General features: G+C 38.9%; 1 long non-coding RNA gene across 1 annotated transcript in view; it reads left to right on the forward strand.

The window, feature by feature from the left end:
- Positions 1-12106, forward strand: part of LOC107317348 — a 41052-nt gene extending 28946 nt beyond the window's left edge. The window contains exons 4-6 of the long non-coding RNA XR_004308241.1: positions 1983-2083; positions 10094-10193; positions 11997-12106. This is a non-coding gene — a long non-coding RNA (uncharacterized LOC107317348). The remainder of the gene's footprint in view (positions 1-1982; positions 2084-10093; positions 10194-11996) is intronic.
- The last annotated feature ends 572 nt before the right edge of the window (positions 12107-12678 follow it).

The following is a 12678-nucleotide window of genomic DNA, read 5'->3' on the forward strand; positions in this document are numbered from 1 at the left end:
TGTCATTGAATTCCTCCACATGGAAAAAAATGGCACCTATTGACATTTATCAACACTTGCTGAACATTTATGGAGACCAAACAGTGGATGTGAGCACAGTGAGGTGGTGGGTGGTGTGTTTCAGCAGTGGTGACAGCAATGTGAAAGACAAGTCATGTTCTGGATGACCATGCAGATTTTTATGAGTGTCACATGCAGGCTTTTGTACATGCTTGGCAAAAATACATAGCTAATTGTGGTGGCTATGTTAAAAGAGAGTTCTGTAGCTGAGATTTTATCAATTAGTGTTCTTGTGCTCTTTGATGTTGTTTTCATGGGGATAAATAGGAGGCATTACTTTTTAAGTGTCCATGTCTGTTAAAAGATATCTCTGAATTTATGTATGTTAGTCAGCTTTCTTATCTAGCCTCAAACCTTAGAACAAATGGTACATAATTTCCTAAATAATGGCATACACCAAGCTTGCACAGACCAAGGCAAGAAGAATTAGTAAAACATACATAGAAGCCACTACTGATTTCTCTGCTCATTAAAGACAAGTGATTGCCCAGCAGTGAGCACATTTGTGTACATTCTTTTCACATGCCTTTAACAGAGCTGACCCCTTTCAGCAACATACATAAACCCCAGCTATAGCTACGGAACCCTTTCTTTTAGTCAGCAGATATTATTGTGGTATTTGCACTTTGGTGAAGAAAGGAATAAAGGAAACAATCCTTTCAGATTAGATGAGAATCTGACTTCTGGTATACCGTGGGCAGGATGAGCATAAATCCAATGGGAGAAGAGTTCCATTCCTATCCAACCAATTGCTGTAAGTCCACAGTTAAAACAGCAATATAATTTTGAGAACCTGATGTATTTTGCTTGTGACTCCCATGATTGACTTAGAAGAGGAGGAATGCAGAAATACATGTATTATTTGAAATACAACATAAATATGTAGTAGTTAGAAAAAAGTAATATAACAAAATGTTTTTATTTATACAAGATGTGAATTTGTACTGAAAAACAACAACAGCAGCAACATTGCCATCAATTCAGTGTGGCCTAGAAGCTACTTTCATATCTAAAGCAGTTGTTTGCTATATATAATTTATTTTGATTTAAGTAATAACAAGTAGCTTCCTATGTGAAACTTTGGTTATTCTGACACATTCTAAGAGCTACATCAATAAGCTAAAGCATTCAAATAATCTTCCAAACAGGAGCTCTGCCTTTCACCTATCTACAGGAAATTTCTCATTTCTCTCCTATTGGTGGGGTGTAGCAGGATATTTACAAGTTCAGATATGACCTAGAAGTATAAGAATGGTTCACTGCTGTTCCACATCTGGAGGTGTAGATGGGATGCTCTTGGCCTGCTTCAGGGCAAAGCCAGCCAGGTAAATACAAAACAAATTAAAATGGTTTAATTCTCATAGAATTCAGCTTTGTGGCAACAACAAATGCTGAGGAAAACAGTTGTATTGATAACTTCTGAAATTATTTCAGCTATGTCTAGTAGAGAAAGTTCTGGCTGCATTCTATCCTGCCTCTTGCATCAGAATATAGTCCCCCAAAATATTTAACTCCTGCTTATTGCAGTAATTGAGCCCTGGCTCTTGAGAGGATGCTCTAGATGCCAATGAGATATTTGTGTAGGGGGACATTGCTAGGGCCTGATCCACCACTGTAAAAGCATCTGAAGTGCTGTGAAGCTGGGTGGCATGCCAGTACACAGCACTACAAATGCATCGTTGCTGGCAGTGCTGTGAAGTAAAGAGAGAGCCTGGCTGACTGTCATATCTCACCTTGGCTCTTCAGGATGAAAGTTACATGTATAGCAACTTTTGAGGTGCTCTCCAACATATTTGATTGAGAATGTACAGAGTCCTTTGTTGCTGTTTTCATCAAGTTGCTTCTCAGAGCAGCGTAGCAGAGTAACTGTTGTTTAAGACAAGAGTAGTGCAAAAAAAAAAAGTAACAAATTACTCTTTCAGGGAGGCTTATCAGTGGACGAGGTACCCAAGATGTGGAGATGCATTAAAAGGAAAATAATTCAGGTGAAGAACACCTGCTTGGCTGAGAACACCATTAGAAGGTGAGTGTTTTTCATAAAATAAATAGGATCTTCTCTGTCAGTGCCTGGGTGGCATCTCCCTTGTGCAGCGATTCAAAGGTACATCCCACTTTTAAATTCAAATGCATAATGAGTGTTAAGACTGTTCTGACTTACAGCCATGGCTGCACGATTGGTGCTGGAGTACAAAGGACCCAGTCACAGTGCAAAGGTCAGGTACCCTTGGAGTGTAGCTACTGGATGACAGAGTGCTCCCCACAGCAGTCATGACTGGGGCCTTCCCTGCTTTGCACTTAATTGGCAAATAAGAAATTAAGCATCTTCTTGCCAGATCAGAGCCATGATGGATTATGAAGCTTCACACAGTCCTCTAGATGTATTGGCTTCAGCTGCAGGAGGGGACATGAACAAGAGATTAAATGGCTTATTCAGGCAGTTACAGCAGGCTTCAGGTAAAATGGGAGTGAAATCATCCTTTCCTTCCCTACCTTTTTGCTCCTGACATTTAACATTAAATCCTCATGTTATTTTTTCTCTTCTATCAGTCTGTTGTTGTTGTTTTTTACAATTTGGTGGCACTACATGGGAGATGAAGTTGAACATTAGCCTGTAAAAACTGAGCATGATGTGAAGCAGGTTCTGACAAAATCAGTTCTATTTCAGTGACAACTTATAGGACAGATTAAGGAGAAGCAAAAATAGCTTCACGTCAGAGATTCCTGAATACATGTTCTGCTAAAAGATGGCTGTCTTCACGTAATAACTTTCTGACTTCTGTATTTATGGTGCTTCCCCTCGCGTGTGCTTTTGAAGGCCACAAGGAAGAGCTGTATTTACAGCAAAGTCATCCTCTTCAGTAGTAGTCACCTAGTACCAGCAAGGCCAGTTTTAGTTTGCTAGGGATTCACTGAGTTGAGTCAGTGGTATCCTGTGGACACTACTTGTATGTCAGTACTTCAAAAACCCGTCAGTTGCCGGCTGGGAGTTTCCCAGCCATGGCTGTGCTTCTGCTCTCCAAAGTATCATGAGAAACAGTGATCTCTGCGTGTTTGGCTTCCCTTTGAAATGTTACAAGAACACTCTTTTTTTTTTGCTGTGTTTTAGCGTATTGTAAGAGCGCACACTCAAGGGACAACCAGATCTGAAGAAAAAGCAGCTGTTGTTCTGGGTGACTTTTAAAGAATATATCGGTTCCTATCTTGTTTTCAAAGTACGTCTAGTTTTATTGGTATTATGCTTCCAGTTGCTCCACACAAAATTAAGCTGAGATGTATGTATTTTTTTGAATACTTAAACTTCAGGGATACAATTATTTTATGAATGGCACTGTTGTTGGTTTGCTTGCTGGCTGCTTTTTTTTGTCCTTCTAGTATCTTTCCCCTCAAAACAGATTAGTAAACAACCAAACAGTGGCTCCAGCAGAAATGTCCATCTAAATGCAAATGCTGATCAGGGGCTGACACTATGATTTTATACCTGGAGGAGGCATAGGAGAAAAGAGTCAGAATTGTGGCTGCCTGGGAAACAAGCCTAAGGACTTCCTGTGGTACTCCCCACCTCCCAGAAGCTCAGCCATTTTAGGTAATACCATGCAGAAAACCCATCTGCTATAACATTAAAATGAATCACTAGATTAGATACAATAGATGTCCAAAAGGAACTGGGAAAGACAGAATTAGACCTGCAGATACCTTTCTGCCTGGGGTAAATCTCCAGCACGTCATCTTGCAAGCTCTAAGCATGGAAGGAGACCAAGATATCCCTTCCCTAAAAAATGACACTGGGCTACCATGTGAATTTAAGACAATATGTTTTAGTGGGAAAACATGACACTGGCCATCAGGAGACCACACAGAGGAGTCATTTTGTCTAAAATTAGGATGCATACCTAAAATTTGATGCATACACCTGAGCTCATTTTACAGTTCTCCTGCTGAGCCCATGGAGAAACATAGGTACTTTAAAGTGTGATTTATCTCCTTAGGAAGATGTCTAAAATAATGAAAACGGTTTACATCTACCAGGTGCATATAAAGAGAATTGAGGATGACCAGTTTAAATTCAGATTGAATGCACATCTTTGAGGGGAACCTATTTTCCCCTCAGATATGGCCAGTGTCATGGATCATGGTTCTGCAAAAAACCTTATATTTTCCTGTGCTTCCTGTGATTTATGTGACACAGAATTTCTCTCTCAGTGTCTGAAATTCCAGATTTCTGTTGCAGCTTTCTAATTGTTGTTATCAGGAACATGCTGGCTGTTTAGCATGTTTGATATCTGGAGAGGCTGCTTATAGACCTGATACATGTAGACATGGGGCCCCTGCATTTGAGAACCTGGGCTATGTCTTTAAATATGCATGTTTATACTTGGATTTTCTGTGGACCTGTTTCTCCTTTTCCCTCAGTCCATTCCCTTTTTTTTTGTCCCTTGTGTTATTTTGAAGGACTTTATCCCATTCAATTTCACTTTCCCAGCCTACCCAGCTGATATCTGGGGTCTGGTTGGCTCTTGTGGGCAGTCTCATCCCTTCACAGGGCTGCAGTTGACCTTAGTGAGCAGTGGTCTGTTGCCTGAACTAACTGTAATACAAGAGTTCACTGTGTATGCTAGGTATTCTTAGTCTGAAGAGACCTTCCAGTACCTCTAGGGCTTCCTTTCTAGAAGTTATATTAAGATGTAGATGGAATTTCAACTTCCAGGGAGCTTCAGATTTACCTATCTCAGACTTTGGAGGTACATGAGTGATTTGAGTGAACGAGCCCTAGATCCCAGTTAATATTAGCACCAGCTAATAGCAGTGAGAAGGGAAAAATAATTTCTGACTCCAACTGTAATCAAAGGACTTGTCTTGAATTCTGTTCCAGTGCATTCTGCTGTGGACTCTAGATGTATGTTTTGGCATGATGCAGGAACTTTCTAAACAGAATTTCCATGGAGAAGTACTAATATGTTGCTCAAAGTTGAAAATTAAGCAATATTACACTTCATAAATAGAGTGTTAATGATAAACGATAAAATAATCAATTTCTCCTTGTTAAATAACTACACAAGCTGAAAAATTAACCAGTTTTTTCACACAGTTGGATTAATGGAGAAGCAAGTGAGACTTAACTTCCTCTCACCAGTGAATAATGGCGTAGAGAAACAGTGCTAATCGAGGCAGCACTGGTGGTAGTAAACAAGTCAATCCTGTATTTATTAGAGCACTGGAACATGCATAATACATTGAGCTCTAGTTATCAGTTGAAAGTTGTACAATGCTGGCAAAACAGTCTGTTGTATCTCTACTGGAAGAAGATTGTTTCTGTGACAGGAAATCCATATGTCTGGGAGGAGAGGCTTTAATTTAGCAGAAGGTGAGAAGAGTGCCACGTGTGGAGTGAGTGGCTTGCTCTCAACTTAGCTGCCATTCAATAATTACTCTACATGGACCACTAATACAGCAAAAGATACTGTCAATCATTCAACATTCTGCTTTTATAAGCTTCTTAATGTTGCTTAGTTCTGACTAAAAGTTGAGAAAAAAGCAAGGATAGTATTTTAAAAATGCAAAAAACAAAAATACTATACAAGGTAAGTCAGATTTTGATTCCATGGGAATGTGCAACTTTTCCAATTCTTGTAAGGTGTGTTCATTGGAGTACAGTTCAACATAATGACTTGTTGCAATGCTGCATAGATGCAGATTAGATAACAGCGTGGCAGGTTGGACTTAGGGTAGCCTGTGCTTTAGTCCTTGATCTCCCCTTGACCTGCTAGATGACACTCTTGTGCCTTTTCATCACCCACCTACAAGACAGAGAAGATGATAGTGCCTATTGTAAGGTGCTTAGAAAGTAAAAAAGTGCCATGTGGAAGATCAGTAAGAAGTGGTAATTTTTTTCTTTCTACTTGAAATATGTTAATTTTGAGCTTAATGGTTCTAGCAGAATAGCTATGATGATCACATTGGTGGGAATTTCTTCTCATCAGAGTGAAGTTTTCATTTTCTGCATTAGCTGACCATTTATCCATACTTGCCTGATTATTCTGGCACTGAGCAAATTTTATCGGTTCCTAATTTAATAAAGAATAGATTTAGCACTGGGATAGCTGGAAGATGGTCAGATAGACCATCTAAGCATATTGGAAAGTGACTACTATTCAATAAGCTTCAGTTTATGCTCATAAAACTAGTTAAATCTCCTGAACAGTCACTTGTCTTCCCTGAGGAGTCCCTGATTTTGTCTTTGTTAAAATTCAGGCAACAGTCTTTATAGTAATGTGATTTTTTGTAACTAATTATTCCTCATGCTAAGTGCAGACCTTGATCTTAGCTGAAGTCAAATGGAAGATATTTTCAGTTTGAGAAGAGCTCAATTTTCCGTAGCTAGTGGTGTCACCAGTTCTTTTCTAACTTCACATCATGACACACAAGAAATGTGATTCTGCAGAACTGCAGATTTTGGAGAAGATAATGAAAATTCATAAAGAATTGATAAAAAGAAGAGGAAGTATGAAGGATATTCCTGAAGAAGCTGTATCAGTAGGGGAGTTTCTATTACAGGTAACTGGAGTAAGTCCCTCAGGAGTCTTCTGTTTTCATCTATTTATTAAACAACTAAGAGAGTAAGACAAACTATAAATTAATTATACTTGCCAGTGACATAAAGTCAAAGCAGTGGTGAACATAGATAATGCGATTCATAGACAACAGGGGGCCAAATTTTCTCCTTGCTTACACCTGTTCACTCTCACTGAAGTCAATGGGATTGGACAGGTGTAACTGAGGAGAGAATGTAGCCTCGGGCCTTTTCTGGAAAGGGGTGGAGAGCTGGTAAAGATGTTTAATGTTAATAAATATAAGTCTCACCCATTAGGCTGAGATGCACAAAAGACAAAGAACAATGTGGGCAGAGATAAGGAGCATAAGATATAGTATGGCTACTTTGCACGCAGGAGCTCTGGTGATTTCAGGGGGTGCTGTGGGAGACCAGCCCAATCCAAAGGCAGGTAGCCTTGGTGATGGATCTGGGGAGTTGTGCTGATGAACGATTTTGATTGTTTTGTACCATGTGAACAACCTGCAAGGCAATTGCAGCACAGCATATGCCTGTCATGTTCTTTATTGGGGACTTACATATATAGCAGCACTAACTACCACTTAATTGTTAAGAGTTTTGTCTCATAAACAGATATGTGCCAGCACATCTCAGCCCTGTAGTTCTCTTGCTCAAACTGCTCATCAGACCCTTGTCTGATAAAAGGTATCCACAGCCTTATATATTCATTCACAATCTAAATCTCAGGTTACCAAGGTAACAAGCAGGTTAATCAGCTCCACCACACTTTCCTTAATTGAGGGAGAGCACTTCATTCTCCACTTCAGTCAGCCACGTACAAAAGCCTTTTTTAGTTGGCTCTCATAGACTGGTTTCGATCCACTTGACTCTGAAACAGTCCACCTCTTCAACTATAGTGTACAGTACTGTACACTAACAACAAACGTGATTGAATTGCTGAATTACATAATGTGCTTTCCAACTGTCTTGTGCCACAATGTTCATACATAATTTATATTGGAATTGCATTAGGTTGTGTCCCTCGCATGAGATTGGCTGTCTTGTGGTATATGTATGGCTCCGGGCCTGTGGTGGAGGTAGGGGGGAGTTGGTGTATGATAGCATGGCCCATGGTTGAAACAGTGCAGGGGTGCACAGGGAATGGACAGCTTTTGGACTCTGACAAGGCCTGCCTGTGTTCCAGAGCTAAGTTTCCCATCCCATGTACCTTACTTTCTGATCTGCAAATGGGAAACTTATTTCCTGAAGATGTACTGCTGATTTAGATTCACGTTCTTCTGATGTGTGATGTGCTCCAAGGCAATCTGTGCCAATTCTTTATTTATTTATTTATTTTTTTCCTGGAAACCCTCACCTCTCAAAACTTAAACGAAATTTAAAGTGATTGGACATTCTGCTTAAGCAGGGAAGCATTTAGCTATTACTGAAATGCAGCTGCCTCTGCTTTGTAGCACGCATTTCTCATGCACAGAAAGAGCATCCAGCAATTACAGACAGAAAGTAAACTGCTTATAGCAATTTGCAGGAGGATTGAAGTAGGAAGAATGAATTAGAGTTGCAGTATTAATACAAATGGTGCAACTTGTGGCAGGGAGCCTATATAACACAAGTGGATGAAGTCTCCGGTTTTATGACTGTCTCATGAGATGAGAGCCATAACAATACAATGCCCCCTAATGCCGGAAGGGAGAGTAAAGCAGATAGCAAAACTTTGCCCTAGTTTCTCAGCACAAGATTTCCAGTGACCTCCTCATTGGTCATCACTGTAACCCCAAGACCACCTAATGCCACGCAAGTGCTCCTTAATTTGAAAAAAAAGAAAAGAAAAAAAGCAGACACACAGGGAATTTAAAACTAGTACATTCTTTTGATGTTTGTCACTGTAAACACAAAAGGTTGATTTGTGATGAGAACAGGCTTCAGATTTTCACCAGTATGGGACTTCTAAATGCCTGCTACTAGCAGTGCCTTTTTATTTATTGTGGTGTGTGCCTCTCTTTAAGTTTGGGAATCATCAAATAGGGTAGACTCAGCCTTTGTAATGCAACCCTCTAGGAACAATTTTATTCAGTCAAAGTAATACTGAGACCTTGGAGAGGAGAATGTATCTAAAAAGCATATTTTTTTTAAGGGAAGCCCTCGCACCAACCTTCTATTCTGTATTATCATTAACAATTTCTGCTAACCCAAGAAGATACAGTGCTTTCTACAGTGCAAGCCAAAGCTCACTCAGCTATGTTAGAAGCAGATTTTTGAATCCCTTAGTTCCTCAAGTCTTTAATACTGCCCGTAAATCTTGACAAAATTACTTTTTCAGGCTTCAAACAAGGCTTTTTTATGAACTTTTCCAACTGTCACCTTGAGAAATATCTAAATGACCCAAGAACTACTTAGATTTTCTGCACTGTGTAAACCAAAATTTCACAACTGCCTATAATTTGAAATATTGTACCCCTACCTCTCGGAAAACAACAACAACAACAAAAGTACACCAAGACCTTCACACAGTAATGTTTGCTTTTTTCCTAATGATTGCATATCACATAAACCCAGCTCTCATGTCTGGGATTCCAAATAGCCAAGACAGAAATCTGTAACTTTGTAGAGGAAGTTCTTAAAGTCTAAAAGGTAGAAAGTACTACACAAATGAGAAAATTTGCATCTCGCTTACCAATAAGAAAGTTTAAGTAAAACAACAGGTGGCGAAGAGAGGCAAAGAGCAGGGGCTGCCCACTGTCAAAAAGCTCCACTGCACTTATTATGCCCATGCTTCTGGCTAAGAAGGAAAAAAAAACAACAAAGCATTCAGAATATCAAAACCCCTTTCAGCATCAGGTGCTTCTCAATGTAAAGCAAATGTTATTGTAATTTTCATAGTGAAATTAGTTGAGTTGCTAAATAGAAATGAAAAACAGCAATCAAGAAAATTATGGTGGTAGTTCAAAGAGACAAAAATGTATAGAGAGCCAAAATCAGATGAGGGCGATGTCTAAGAGTAAGGCCTATACTATCAAGATAGTTGCACTAGGCAAATTACTGGCAAAGAAAGTGGTCCAAAGGGATGTTTTTCTGCTCTCTCTCTGGTAGTACCACGATGGTCATATTAGAAATGCTTATCAGATTTTAGTCCCTTCAGAATCTTCATGTATACTCAAAAAGCAGGTACATCTTTTCACTTTGAAGAAAACATTGTTTCTATTGACTTTGCTGACATTACTGACTTCCAACCTTAAAAACATTTGCAAAAAAAAAAGTTTATTTATAATTAAGGAAAATAATAATAAAAAACATAGAAAATTCTAAAGAAATGTACACAACAGGTTCACTACAAAGGACAGGCACAACTCCTGGCCAAAATATTCAGAAATTAACCCTGAAAAGCTCTCAGTAGAAAACAGCTGAACGCATTTATTCCTTGCTAATTCAGAGGTTTGTTCTTCTCTTTTTTACATGTCTATTTGGAAGTTCCTTTTGTATCCTTCAGCGCACTTCTACAGTGTTCCTGTCTTCACAAGGCTCTAATTGGGGGAGAAAAACAAGTAAAGCGCAAAAAAAGGAAAGCCAGGTAAGTTGGAAATTTTAATAAAATAAAAAATATGATATTTCATACCTTGTTGATATAAACCAAAAATACAATAATGAGTATCAGTGGGATGTGAGATTGATCCCACTTGTGAAAAACATCCCCATAACTCATTTGTGACTAAGGCAGTCTTGAATTATGAGATCTGCCGTTCACTCGTGGGATAAATTACACACTCCTCAGATAACCATTATATATCTGGAAATGTTTGTATCGTTCACAGCTCTGGGCAACAGCAAGAAGCTGTGCTTTCCTATTGCTTTAGCCAAGTGTGCTCTTCAAACATTTATTGTGCAGTGCTTATTGCAGGGGATAAATAATGCATACGAGGGAACAAAATTTACATTAGAAGTTGATTAAACTGCTTAACAGTTTTTAGCCACTCTTTAAACAAGGATTTTTTAACCAGATTTAATCTATGCGATGTTTCATGCCCAAAGAACCAGTATTTAATCTCTGTTTAACTGAAATTTAGTTAGCAATGTTGACACCTCTGCATTTTAACACTGGGATTTCTTTGTGGGACACAATCCCTTTCACTCAACTTAATATCCCATCTTGGTCTCTAAGGGAAAATAATTGAGTTTAGGCTAGTTTTAAATAGCGATAAGGACAGGGAACACAGATGGGTATTTCATTGATTAACACTAACACTGGCCTAAGGCCTTGGTGTCAGGCATTAGATTAGGACATTACGAAGAGAATGACAGAGTTTTGGCACTTTATTCCTCCTCAATAACATTCTTTCACATATTAAGTTTATCCCACCCTAGGTAGCTACTTTATCATGCAGAAGCCCTTAATCCACTGATGTGACTCTATCTGCTTTCACTTTGATGCTGCCTCTGTTTACAAGAGTAATGCAGCCTGTGTAAGACAAAGTACTCGTGACAAGAACAACTGAATAAGGCTTTTAGATGCACAGAGCTCTGACCTAAAAAAAAAAAAAAGAAAAAACCTTCAATAAACTTCAAAATACTCCAAACCAAAAGAGAGGGGGAAAAAATCAACAAAAACTGGAGGCTTTTTGAAATGAAGTTACGTTGTTTGCATCACGAAGAAACAGACGTGAGTTTTTCATCAAGAAGATTCAACTTTACTGATCTTCTTGTACTGCACTTTATCTTTTCTTCACCTTTGACCTTCCTTTCAGTGTCTCCTCAAGGCATCATGAACGTAAGCCTTGTGGTGTTCTTTTAGAAGTAGGATTGCTGCTATCCCCTCTGGTGAATTTAAGCAGCTGTTGGAGTCAGTGACAAGGTTGGCTGCAGATTTGGTATACTGGCTGGGAAAGAGATTATGGGTCAGTCCCCAGTGCTGGGAGACAAAAGATTCAAGCGGTTCAGGATTTTTTGGATATCCGAAAAAGATTTCATGAAATTTGTAAAGATCTAACAGTGTATTGCAGGTTTCATGTGGTCTAAACAGCTTATAGCAAGTAAAACGCTAGGTAGCCAGTAAGTGGTGTTTTCACAGCAATGCTGTTTTTCAGAGATGTGTAAGAGCTAGTACAACATAACTCCTCAAAATTACATTGTGGAGGAAAGAATGTGGTGTCTCTTAGCACTTGCAGTGATTGTTACTCTTGGGTGGACTTCCAATTGTACGAAACTCAAGCTAGAATATTTTATATTTATCACAGAAAACATGAGTTGCCAGGGAGGCTTTTTTTGGTCTCTATTTGATACAAGATTTTAAAGAACAGCTACTCCAAGCAGCATTTGGGGTAATTTTTTAAAAGCTCACTTCAAGAAACGTTACGAAATTTACTTTTTATTTTCTCAGAATCATGGGAAAAATCTGGAAACTTCTTAAAGACAACAGAGTTATGGGCAAGGAGCCAAAGGTTCTGACCTTACTAGTTTGTGCTGAATGACGGCTTTCCTCCTGCTAACACAGACCTACTTGGTTTTGTTTGGACTGTCACTGTACCAGGATCGTGGCTGAGAGAGGAAGGGAAATTACCTTTTTTCATGGCTTCGAACAATTGACAAGAATGCTTATTCTGTTGGTCTTTTGTGAATGCCAGCGACATAGAAATGTTATATATACTTTTGTTTTTTTTATTTGTCCTATTAAGATTGCTCAAATTATCCACGTGACACAGGGGAAATCTTGATTTGTTCCTGTTTAAAATAACTGAAAATCTGGCCTGTGGCATTCAGACAGATTTACATGTTATTCTCTTCAGCAGGTGCAGGTAAAAGTATCTCCACATATGCCCATGGAACTACATAAGAACCAACAGAGAGATCTTATCTGATGGGTGGGCTTTTTTTTTAACCTGCTGTCACACTGAGATTATTCCATTTTAGAAGAAAGAGTGAGAATTTATCACGTGACTTTTCTGACCCTTTAATTTTTATATGGTTGCTCCTATGATTTCTATAGTTAGGACACTGTGAAAAGTCTGTTGTTCGATTTTCATCACAAATTATGTAAATTCTGCTTGAATTCCCCAGCCAAA

Source organism: Coturnix japonica, chromosome 8 (assembly GCF_001577835.2).
Source record: "Coturnix japonica isolate 7356 chromosome 8, Coturnix japonica 2.1, whole genome shotgun sequence".
NCBI classification, from domain to species: Eukaryota; Metazoa; Chordata; class Aves; order Galliformes; family Phasianidae; genus Coturnix; species Coturnix japonica.